This window comes from Cryptomeria japonica, chromosome 4, assembly GCF_030272615.1.
Source record: "Cryptomeria japonica chromosome 4, Sugi_1.0, whole genome shotgun sequence".
In the NCBI taxonomy this organism is placed as follows: domain Eukaryota; kingdom Viridiplantae; phylum Streptophyta; class Pinopsida; order Cupressales; family Cupressaceae; genus Cryptomeria; species Cryptomeria japonica.
Genome location: NC_081408.1, coordinates 378,488,256 through 378,500,309, shown reverse-complemented (window position 1 = coordinate 378,500,309; position 12,054 = coordinate 378,488,256). Strand labels below are relative to the sequence as shown.

The 12,054-nt window shown below is 41.0% G+C and overlaps 1 protein-coding gene across 3 annotated transcripts in view; it reads right to left on the bottom strand.

The window, feature by feature from the left end:
• Positions 1–12,054, bottom strand: part of LOC131047558 (uncharacterized) — a 305,899-nt gene that overhangs the window by 238,125 nt on the left and 55,720 nt on the right. The window lies entirely within an intron of this gene.

Sequence of the window (12,054 nt, the reverse complement as noted above, 5' to 3'; positions counted from 1 at the left end):
TTCAAAAGTCTCCATGAGTGACAGAGACGTCAAATACTACAATAGAGAGCAGAAGAGACAGCAGTTTCAGATTCCTATAGTGCCCGAAGAGGACACATTTTCAGAAGTACTGAGAAACAAGGGGAAGGATCTAGATACCTCAGATTCAGTGGATTCAATGGCAGATAAGCCTACAGAACCAAATGAGGCACCCAATAAGAAGGCAAAGAGACAATTCAATGCCATGATGGACATGATGTCTCTACTGCTGGCCAAGCTCAACCAGAACATTGTTGGGGTCCCTAATCAGCCCAACAATGGATCGGAAGCCAGCACTTCTAACACTCCTGTAGGCAATGGAAATGGGAGCAACAACAGGAGTAACAATGGAGTTTCAGCCCCAAGGCCTTTACAACCTGTATTTCTGCCAAGAGAAGTACAACAAGCTAAAACTGAGATACCCACAGTTGATGAAATAAGGAACAGCTACATGGAGTATGCTTCTCTTCCTGGTGAGATCCAAGATATCCTAACTCTGGATTAGTTTATGAATCAGAAAATGAAGAGAGGAAGGAGGAATGACTATAAGTCTGCTACCCCAAGAGATTATCAACAAGCTCTTGGAAGAGTGACCTTTGCACACTTTGATGGAAGTGCTAAGAGTACAGCTAGAGCATGGGTACAGAAGTTGGACAATTACTTGTCCTTGAGGCCTATGCCGGAGGAGGATGTCATCAAGTTTTCTACCTTGCACTTGGATGGAGTGGCCCACGAATGGTGGTACCATGGGTTGGTCACCCTTGGTCATAACTTAATCACCACCTATGCTGATTTCACCAATAAGCTGATTGAGAGATTCGACACCAGGGATCCAGAGGTGAAGTTTAGAGAACTTGCACAACTCAGGCAGCAAGGTTCATTGGACACTTACGTGATTGCATTCCAAAACCTGTCAGTCATGGTGAGTAGCATCTCAGAGAAGCGATTGGTTGTCCTTTTCGTTGAAGGACTTGAAGAACCTTTGAAAGGATGGGTCAAAGCTTTTGATCCGCCCACCCTGGCAAAAGCTATTAAAAAATCTAGAAGTATGGAGTTCGCTGCCCCAAAGAGTAAAATTCAATCCCAGCCTTTCCCTTTCAGAAAGGATAAGAAGAAGTTCACGAATCAGACCAAGAGGTTCCCTCCGCGTATGGATGATGGGCTCCGTCAAGAGCTTCGGAGAAAGAATCTTTGTTATTCTTGCAGAGAAACTTGGGTTCCCGGACATAAGTGCCATGGAAAAGGGAATTTGCATCAAATGGAGTGCTATTCAGAAGATGGATCAGATTCTGAAATTTCAGAACAGCAAACTGAAGTTGAGGACAGCAAGTATGAAGAGGCTCCTGAAGGGCCTGAATTTGGGTCAGAAGATAGAGGAGTGGTTGCTCAACTCTCAAGCATTCACAAAAATGAATCCTTCAGAGTTCGAGGTGTGATTGGAGAGCATTGTGTCATTGCTCTCATTGACACAGGTGCAACACACAACTTCATTGATAAGAGGATTGTTGCAAAAAAGGGACTAGTGGCAGAGGAAGTTGAGGGCTTCAAAGTCATGGTAGCAAATGGCTCCACTATATCCTGTAACCAAATGATTTCCAACATGTCTCTGAAGTTGGGGAATCATGAAATCAGAGATGATTTCTTTGTGGTGAGCATTGGAGGGACTGATAATGCAGTCCTCGGGATTCAATGGCTGAGATCTCTTGGTGAGATCACACTAAACCTACAAACCATGGAGCTGAAATTCATGTCTGAAGGGAAGAAGGTAGTGTTGAGAGGAATGTCGCATGGGGGACTTAAAGTGGTATCCTTGAAAAGAATGGAAAGGCTGATCCGCGATAATCAGGTGGAGTGGGCAGCAGAGTGTTTGATAATGCCTTCCAATCCATTGGTAGATAAGGGCAGCTATTCCTCAAATATTTCAGCAATGATCAAGGATAGAAGCAAGATCATGGTCATGCCTTCAGAACCACAAAAGGAGCACAGGAATTATCCTGAAGACATTCAAGCTTTGATAACCAAGAGAAGCAAGGTGTTTGAAAATCCACCTCCTGGCAGGCCTCCTGAAAGAGGTGTCGAACACATTATGGAGCTTGAAGAAGGAGCTAAGCCAGTCATGACTACTCCTTACCGATATCCTAAGAAGCAGAAGGATGAGATTGAGAAAGCAATTCAGGAATTGCTTGACATGGGTTACATATGGTCTAGCAAAAGCCCCTTTGCTTCGACTGTTGTTTTGGTGAGAAAGAAGGATGGAACCATGCGCATGTGTGTGGAATACAGAGCCCTGAATCAGAAAACCATCAAGAATTGGTATCCTATTCCGAGGATTGATGAGCTCATTGACGAGCTACATGGGGTAGTGTTCTTTTCCAAGATTGACCTCAGGTCGGGGTACCATCAGATTAGAATGAGAACATCAGATGTGGAGAAGACTGCTTTCAGATGCCACTTTGAGCATTTTGAGTTCCTAGTCATGCCCTTTGGCTTGACTAATACACCCGATACATTTCAGTCATGCATGAATAGAAACTTCCAAGAACAGCTAAGGAAGTTTGTTTTGATATACTTTGATGACATACTTATATTCAGCAAATCTTGGAAAGAACATTTACAGCAGTTGGATGAAGTGTTGAGCATATTGGAATCCGAGTCCTTGTTTGCCAAGGAGTCCAAATGTGAGTTTGGAATGGAAGAGTTGCTCTACCATGGTCACATTATCAGTGCAGGTGGTGTGAAGGTGGATCCTGAAAAGATTAGAGCCATCATTGATTGGCCTACTCCCGAAAACATAACACATTTGAGGGGATTTTTGGGGTTGTGTGGATTTTATCGGAGGTTTGTGAAGGGATATTCTCAGTTGGCTGCCCCCCTTACAGATCTTACAAAGAAAGGAGCTTTTGAATGGTCCGAAAAAGCACAGACAGTATTTGAGCAGTTTAAAAGGATCATGAGTTCCTGTCCTATTTTAACATTGCCTGATTTCACCAAGCCATTTGAGCTACAGTGTGATGCCTCTGGAAAAGGTGTTGGTGCGGTCCTCATGCAGGATAAGCATCCTATAGTCTTTGAGAGCAAAAAGTTGAGAGGTCCTGAGAGACTGTACTCCATTTATGACAAGGAAATGCTTGCCATAATGCATGCCCTTGCAAAGTTCAGGCAGTATCTAGTGGGGTGTAAATTCATTGTTAAGACTGATCACAATAGTCTTAAACACTAAATGCATCAGAAAGATTTGAATGAGAGACAACAAAAATGGGTGAGTAAGTTGCAGGCTTACGATTTCGACATTGAGTATGTTAAGGGTAAAAACAGTGTTGTGGCAGATCCCTTATCCAGAAGACCCCATTTAAGCTCACTTTGCGAGCTTACTGCTGATTGGAGAGAGTTGTTGCTTGCTGATTATGCCAAAAATCAGTTTGCAACCAGCCTTATAGAACGTACTTTTCATTGTGAAAGGTACAAATTGGTTGAGGGATTGATCTTGTACAAGGGAAGAATCTTCATAGTAGGTGAATCTAAGTTAAAAGAGAAGATTTTGAAGACTTTCCATGACATCCCCCTTGCTGATCACCAAGGTTATTTCAAAACATACAGGCAAATCCGGGAGAGATTCTCTTGGAAGGGACTTAAAAGTGATGTTTTGAAGTACATTAAGGAGTGTCATACATGTCAGAGGAACAAAGATGAGCACACTCTACCAGCTGGTTTGTTACAACCCTTGCCTATTCCCGGTCAAAAATGGGAGAGTATCTCCATGGATTTCATCACGGGGTTGCCTCGGGCTCAAGGGAAGGATAGTATCTATGTGGTGGTGGACAGACTTACAAAGTTTGCTCATTTCTTCGCCATCACCAGCTCTTTTACAGCAGCACAAGTTGCTGAAGTGTTCTTCCGGGAGGTGTTCAGATTACATGGTTTACTGAAAAACATTGTAAGTGATAGGGACAGCAAGTTCCTAAGTGCTTTTTGGCATGAAATTTTCAGATTGTGTGGTACTATGCTCACTCCAAGCACCAGTTCCCACCCTCAAACTGATGGGCAGCCCGAGATAGTGAATAAATGGTTGGAAGGTTATCTTAGAAACTATGTCTCAGAGCAGCAAAATACATGGGTGAGATGGCTTCACCTAGGGGAATATTTTTACAATTCCTCCTCTCACATGTCCATCCGGATGTCACAGTTCATGGCACTATATGCTTATGAAGCTCCTAGCTTTGCGGACTTGGTATTTGGTGATAGCAGAACCCCTCAAGCAAAGGATATTCTGAGGATTCTGAGGGACAATCTCCAGCATGCACAGAATCAGCAAAAGTTGTATGCTGATCAGCAGCGAATTGAGCGCACCTTTGAGGTGGGTGACTTGGTTTATTTGAGCCTCCAGCCCTACAGACAGTCTACTCTCAAGAAGAGTGGGGTTGAGAAGTTGAAGTCACGATTCTATGGGCCTTTCAGAGTCAGCAGAAGGGTTGGAGAAGTGGCGTATAAGTTCGAATCACTAACAAGCAGCAGGATCCATAATGTATTTCATGTGTCTTGCCTTAAGAAGGCTCTGGGACATAATGTTGTTGCTTCAGCTGAGTTACCTCCGCTTGATGAGGAGGGTGAGTTGGTTTTGGTTCCTGAAGCTATCCTTGAATTCAGGGAACGATCTTTGAGGAGAAGGGTTATCAGGGAATACTTGATCAAATGGAAGAATCTACCAGCAAAGGATGCTACATGGGAAAATGAGGAGATTTTACTGCATCTAGCCTTACAGTTGCTTGAGGACAAGCAATTTTGGGGAGGGTGGACTGTAATGTCCCATTCTCATTGATGACCTTCTAGTGGTCCATTAGCCTATCCCTGAGACCTGTAGGCTAGGTGGAATGAAGAATGAGGGGTCCAGCACTGATGAAACAAGGACTTACTATTTTTAGTAAGTCAAGGAATGGCTATTCTAGTGATACTGTCCTACTAAGCTCTCCATCCTCTGTCTCTGAGCGCGAAGATCATGCTTTTCGGAGCATTAGTTCTTGACTTACTATTTTTAGTAAGTGACAGTGTGGCATAATTCTATTTTTGGCAGTGGACAGGGTCCTGATTCTACAGCAATACAGTGGTCTTCCTGGCTCAGTTTCATCCTAGTTGTGGTAATAATCAGTACGGGAGTCTTATGTGACACGATTAATAATTATTTCCTTCTCCTAAGGTTTAATATTTAATTAATCTGATTATTGGTTGCTGATTATTGAATTTGGGATTAATGTCTATATTTTCCTAAGTATTTGGCAAATTTCATGTTAAATAAAGAGATGTCGAAATTATTGGAGGAGATATTATTTTATGACTTATCTCTAATGTGCCAAGTGAAGTTCGTGGGCCCATGCCTTTTGGCGTGAGGGTTGTGTTGAGGATATGGCGCCACTCTTAGGGTCCACGTAGAGTGGAATGAAAGGCAAATGAGAGAAGTGAATTTTAGGGAATTTGCATTTGGATTTGAGGGTGTGAAGTTATAAATATGAGACTTGGGCTACCATTTGCATTATCTAGAAAAATTGTAATGTTATGCTGCCGGTTTGGCGACAGAACTAAGACTTCGGAGTGCATCTCCCTACTGCTTCCCGATTTCGTACTTGAAATACAGTACCTAGCTATGCGTTGTATTCTTCTACATTCTCAGAGTTTGCTTAGACATTTTTGGTGTTGAAGTAATGTTGGAGACTTGCTGGTTTGCCTGTGGCTGAAGTATCTTTTCGCTCATACCTCTTTGCTGAAGCGACTGACGATTATGGGTATCATCTCCTCCTTCCTTCCCAGCACTAGCGATAAACTTTGTGAGTTTATAGCAGAGAAACGAGACTCGCCCGAAATCGCCCAAACTCGGCGAGTCCGAGTCCGAGTTAGGCCAAACGAGTCCCAGGGGCTCGGACTCGGACTCGGCCGAGTCTGGAGAGTAAACTCGCCAGACTCGCCGAATTGGCGATTTTGGCTCAAAATCGCCAGACTCGGCGAGTCCTGAGCCCTAGACTCGGCTACTGGCTGGGTTAATAAAATGACCAAAAAAAAAACATTTTAAAAAGTAATAAGTTTTTTTGGAAGGGCGAAATTTGACATTTTGGTCTCTCCGTCAGGATTATTTTATGGAATATAACATTTAAGTATAAGTGACATTTTAAGTTATATTCCATATATACTGTCAGGATGTTTGAGAGTGGTTTCGGGCCTCCAGGAGTTATATTGCAAAATTTAGTTTTTGGAGGATTCTTCAGTTTTCCAGACTTAGTCAAATTTCAGGATCAGGACATTCCAGACTTAGCCAAATTTCAGGGCATTTGAAGATCAGGATGACATTCCAGACTTTATCACTCACCAACTTGACCTAGCTTGGACCTTCAAGAATGATACTCACTCACCAAGCAAGACCCAATTAGCAACAAGAGCAAAACCAGGCCCTAAGGAAGACTCTCAAAGAAACCCTAATTCAGACTTGTAATAAGTTTTTTTGGCCTCGCGGGGCGCTGCCCCTCGACCTCGCCTTGTATCGCGACAGGGAGCGCGCAAGGGGCGCTGCCCCCAAACCCCCGTCGAAAAATATGGGGGAAACTGCGTCGATAGAAGTAGAGAAAATTTAACCTCCGAGTCTGACATTGATTGGATCGACCAGGTAGATATAGAGGTTGAGACTGTAGCCATGGCAAAGGAGGAGCGGAGAGCACGAGCACAGACAGGAGATTCAGAGGCAGATAGTGACACAGATGTTCCTGATGTTGGTGAGCATGGCATGGTGTCACGGGGAGCGGCTATGGCAGTCGAATCATCCAGGACCTACCTTAGACGCCTTCGCAGGGGGCTGGGGCCGGAGCGTGCAGGCTCCTCTGAGCCATAGACTTGTAGTTGTATTTACCTTTGGTATTTGTATGAAACATTTGAGGATGATCATATGATGACATGGATTTTTTATTCCATGAGTTTTGTAATATTGTATACATTTGACAATATTTATATATCTATGTTTGTTATTTTCTTCAGCTACAATTTGCGTTTATGCTTATGTGATTGATGTATACTTGTGTATGTAATCAAATGAGCCGAGTTTGATGATGTTATTGTGTCTTTAAGGTGTATTCAATAAAGGGTGTCTAAAACAGGTTTTAAATATTTAAAAATCTCTAAATTTCTTGAGTTTTTCACTATCCCGAGTCCAGCCGAGTCTGGAGCCGAGTTTGACGCCGAGTCCCGAGTCCGAGTCCGAGTTGGCCTTGCCGAGTCCGAGCCGAGTCCGAGTCCGAGCCGAGTCCGAGTCCCGTTTCTTTGGTTTATAGCATGTTTGTTTGAGTTTTGAATTTGTTATGCTAAATCGAAATTCCTAGGTATAGCGTGGGTTTTTGTTTTTGCATTGGGATGCGTGCAAAATAAATAAGGGGTTGGCTTGCCGCCCAAGCATTGCATTATGTTTCAGTTTTCTTATGCTAATGATCCCCTCAACACCATATGCTCTCACCTTCCCACATTGGGCACTTGGTGATCAGAAAGTGGAAGGGTTACTTTCCACTATGGTTTCAGTTATGTTTTCTAACCTTAACGAGTTAATTCCTTGTTGATGTTATTGCCAGCCTTGAAAATTCAAAAAAAAAATTACTGGGATACTACAGTGGGGTGTATATCAAAGATTCTAGGGTTCGATCTGGATAGTCATCCTTGAAATGTTCAGGAACATTTCCTAGCCAAGTCGCCATTTGTTGTGCGTTCTACACACACACCCCATCTCGGATAGGGGACCCCCATGTCAGGAGCCTCCAAATTCTTCCCAAATTCGTAAAGTCACCCCAATCGGGTCGATAAACCAATAACATCTAAATTCGCACAACGCGTCCTTATTTGCCCGAAAGAGAGATTTGAAAAAGCTCACAAAATCTCCTTGGAAGCCGAAAATGAACACCAAAGCTAAATTGTGCAAAATAGTCAAACAAGCCAAATTTTATAAAGCATGAAAGGCGATAGAAGCATAAGACAGTTAAAAATCGCGCAATCTACATATTTGTCCCGAAAACCTTAAGGATTTGCGAAAGTGACTTTTTAGCCGAGATGAAAGGTAGTCGTCAAACTTGCAAAATAATCAAAACACCCGAAGTGGTTTCCTAAGGCAAATGAAATCAGTTCATATCTCGCAAATTCCCTCTAACAAGTCGAAGTCAAAAAATGGCTCCATGAGCCGAAATCATGCATAACCTCCAAGTCGCTAAAACTCACAAAACGACCTCTAAGGCCGAAAAAACTTAGGAAAGTTCATATCTCGCAAACTCACCTTGCAGGCCGAAGAAGACATAGGAGGAGACAATCGCGCCATTTCCTCTTATTGGCCGAAAATGAACCTGAGAGAATCCCGAATTTCATTCTTAGTCGACCAAGCTTCACATCGCGCAATAACACTTATTAGGCCGAATTCATTTTCAAACTCGCAAAATCAACTTGAGAGCCGAAATAAAAGATGAATAGAAAGACAAAATCGCGCATGAAGCCCAACTAAGCCGAAAAACTGATGAAAGGAAAAATCGTAAATTCGGCCCATGAGCCGAAAATGGGAAGCAAAATGAAAATCTCGCAATACAACTTGAGTTTGTGAAATCTGCTTACATGCCGAAATAAAGAAAAGATTTAACATTTCGAAAAACTTTCAAACTCCCGATTTCACGAATTTCACAAGTCGGCACATAAGTCAAAAAGAAGAAAATGAACATCGCGCAAATAGGCCATTCAGGCCAAAAATTAGTAAAGGCTCTACAGCTGCACAAAATCGGCATGAAAGGCTGAAGTGAATAAACACGCAAAATTGCCTTAAACTCCGAAAATCATATAGAGACGCGAATTTAAAAAATGATAAGCAAAGCATTTTGACATAAGATAAAATCTCTCAAGCAAAGCAAATGGCCCGAAGTTTACAGAAGTAGGGGCATTTAAAATTTTAAGTAATAAAAGCAAAATCTCGCAAAATGGTCCAAATTGGCCGAATTTCTTCTCTAGAGGTTAGGTGTTTAATCAAAACAACAAAATCGCGTATTTTCTTCCATTTGGTCGAATCTCATCACAAAGGCATTTTGAACTTAAATGTAATCGCGCAAATAGAGCCTTTTAAGCCAAAAACACGAAGACCTCTCAAATCGCCCAATAGACCCGAAAATCATGAAAGAACATGGGGAAACAAGTGCAGATTATTGTGTTGAATGGTATGTCAAGTGAAAAGGTTTAGGTCATGATCAATGTACGTGGGAACTAGAAAGTACGGACATCCTACCTTCAAATTCAGCTAAGGATCTAATGAAGGCATTTGAAATTTGCTTTAAGGAAGCACAACATCTCTCAATTTGCCTAAAGGTCCTGAAATCCGAAAGAGAAGGCGAAAACATTTAAACTTAACATCTTGCAAAAAAGAAACATTGAAAAGATACATCTCCCAAAGAGCTTCTCAAGCCCGAACTCCATCGAGACGTAGCCCGACATCGCAATCAAAATTAATATTTGTCAAATTAATTTAATTAATTTTTCAAATTGATTTATGCAAGTGAAATTGATTGTTCGCAGGAAAACGACATCGGGAGGGGCTAAAGTGGCGACTTATCACAAGATCAAAGCCAAGCGCAGGAAGCTGGAGAAAAAGGTGCAGAAGCGCCAGAATGGAACCAAGCATTGGGAAGCGTGCCCAGACCACAAATTTGAAATCCACCACCGAGACCAAAGACCTAAGAACATTCAGAATGCTGCAAGTATGCATTCTTTAAGGATGCACTGCTGGATTTAATTTCAGAAATTCAGTTTTAAAAACAGAAATTGTTTAATGTAAAACTACCTGTGGGTCCAGCTCAAGATATTTTCAAACAAAGTGGAACACAGGTCAGTTGTGTTCAACTACCGGATTGACCGAATTAATGCCAAACAGTGATAGGTAGTTGAGATAGTAGTTGAAGGGATAACTAAGAATTAAGTGGGTATGGGCAGCCTTATTTTGTGGGATAAATAAGGACCCTTGGATACAGTCCATCCTGGCCACCGGTTCAAATTGTAAATTCTATAAAAAGCAGAGGCCTTTCTTTTGTAAAGGGTTAGAGATTTTTGTTAGACTCTAGTTAGGCTGTTCGATTTCAGCTAGAATAGGTTAGATTTTAGTGGTAGCATAGAGATTGTTGTCCTCATTTTTGTTTTCAAAAATGAAGGACCATTACATAAAATTTTTGTTAAAAAATGAAAAATTTTACTCTATGGCACGCTTCTCGAGGCAGAATTTTGACTAATCCTTGGACTGGCTTAATCCTCAGTCCATCCTCGAACTACGTTTCGAATTTCGTCAAATTCTGGGTTCGTTTGCTATGTCTTTCCTTCAATCGGGTTTTAAAATCCCGAATGCAGGTGGAGAATTTTCTTCAAACTGCAAGTTTTAATGATATTCATTGTTTTGGTCTTTGTAGGGGAATTTTTGACTTATTACATGTGCACTTTTATTTAGAAAATGTTACTTGTAATTTGATTTAAATTTCCCCTTTGTTGTTTTTAACTTTTTTATTGTTTTTTGGTCTTTTTTAGTTAAAATAGGGATTTTTTGACTCAATTACAAATAAACTTGCAATTTGGTCAAAAAACCCCTACTTTAATGGTTTTTGCATGTAATAGGGATTTTAAATCCCCATTACATATGTGCAAGCAAGTATAACTTGTTGTAGGGATTTTATTTCCCATTTACAAGTATTTAAAACCTGCAGTTTGCTCCAAAAAACCCGATTTTGCCTTGCAAGTGCATTTTTGACAATTTTTAAACTTGTCATTTGTCCAAAAAATCCCGATTTTGGCTTGGTAAGTGAAAAAGTGAATTTTAAACTTGCTATTTGTCTTAAAAATCCAGATTTTGCCTTGTAAGTGAAAAAGTGACAATTTAAAACTTGCACTTTGGTCCAAAAAACCCGATTTTGCTCATAAAGTGCATTTTTGACATTTTAAACTTGCTATTTGTTCCAAAAAACCCGAATTGCAAGGAAAAACATGTTTTTTGAGGATTTTTAGCAAATTTTTGTGGAGATTTTTTGGGAGATAGAAGGCGTTTTGGATTCCTCCCTATTTTTATGCATTTTCAAACACCTTTCACGCCACATGGAGGTTAAGATTGCTGGTTTTTAGCTTTATAACAAAAAACACGTTTTTGCCAAAAAACCACGTTTTTCTTCATTAAAAATGCCACGAATCAGCAATGTTATGAATCGTTTTGGCTTGGTATGCTAAGATATTGAGGTTAGAAAGAGTCTTGGCCATTTTCCATGCCATTTCTCATGCATTTGCTGCCACGTTTTTCAGTTTTGGGCATGTTTTCAAAAACGTGGCTAGGGTTTTGGAATACGGTTAATTTCTTTTGAAGAGATATTCTTTTTTATTTCAAAGATTGATTAGCTTTTGGAAAGGCATTTTCACATTGGAGCAAGGTAAGATTTATTTTCTTCTTGTTTCTTTTTTCTTGTTTTCTTGTTTTTTCCTTTCTAGTTGTAAATTTGTAAATGGTTGGTTCTTCACCAAAAATCAGATTTTGTGAGAGAGATTTTCCCTTTTGTAAAGCAATTTTAGAATTGCATTGTTCTTCCCCATTTTCCCTCTTTCCTTGTATTCGGGATTTTAAATTCTGATTACAAGTTGGATGAAAATAATTGTTCTTCCCTTACGGATAAAAGATTTAACCATCTTTTGTTGAAATTTCAAGTTGCAAAGATGAGAAATGTTATCGGAAAATATGTATAGTTTAGTAATGTTAATCGTTTAGCAATGTTAATCATTGATAGTTAGTTAGCCGACGGGTAGGTAGTGGAGTCGCAACGGTTGTGTCACACCCCTTCGGCTGTTATATATTATACTACCTTCGGGTCTTTTGTTGCAGAGGGCCACTGGCGGTGCATAATGGACGTCATCAAGAGCAAGTTGACGGGGGCTGGTAGGGCATCGGACATCGCTCTCCCGCAGATTATACTGATCAATGGACTCCTTTACAAAATGGGGACAGATCAAGTACTCCGCCGATGCGTG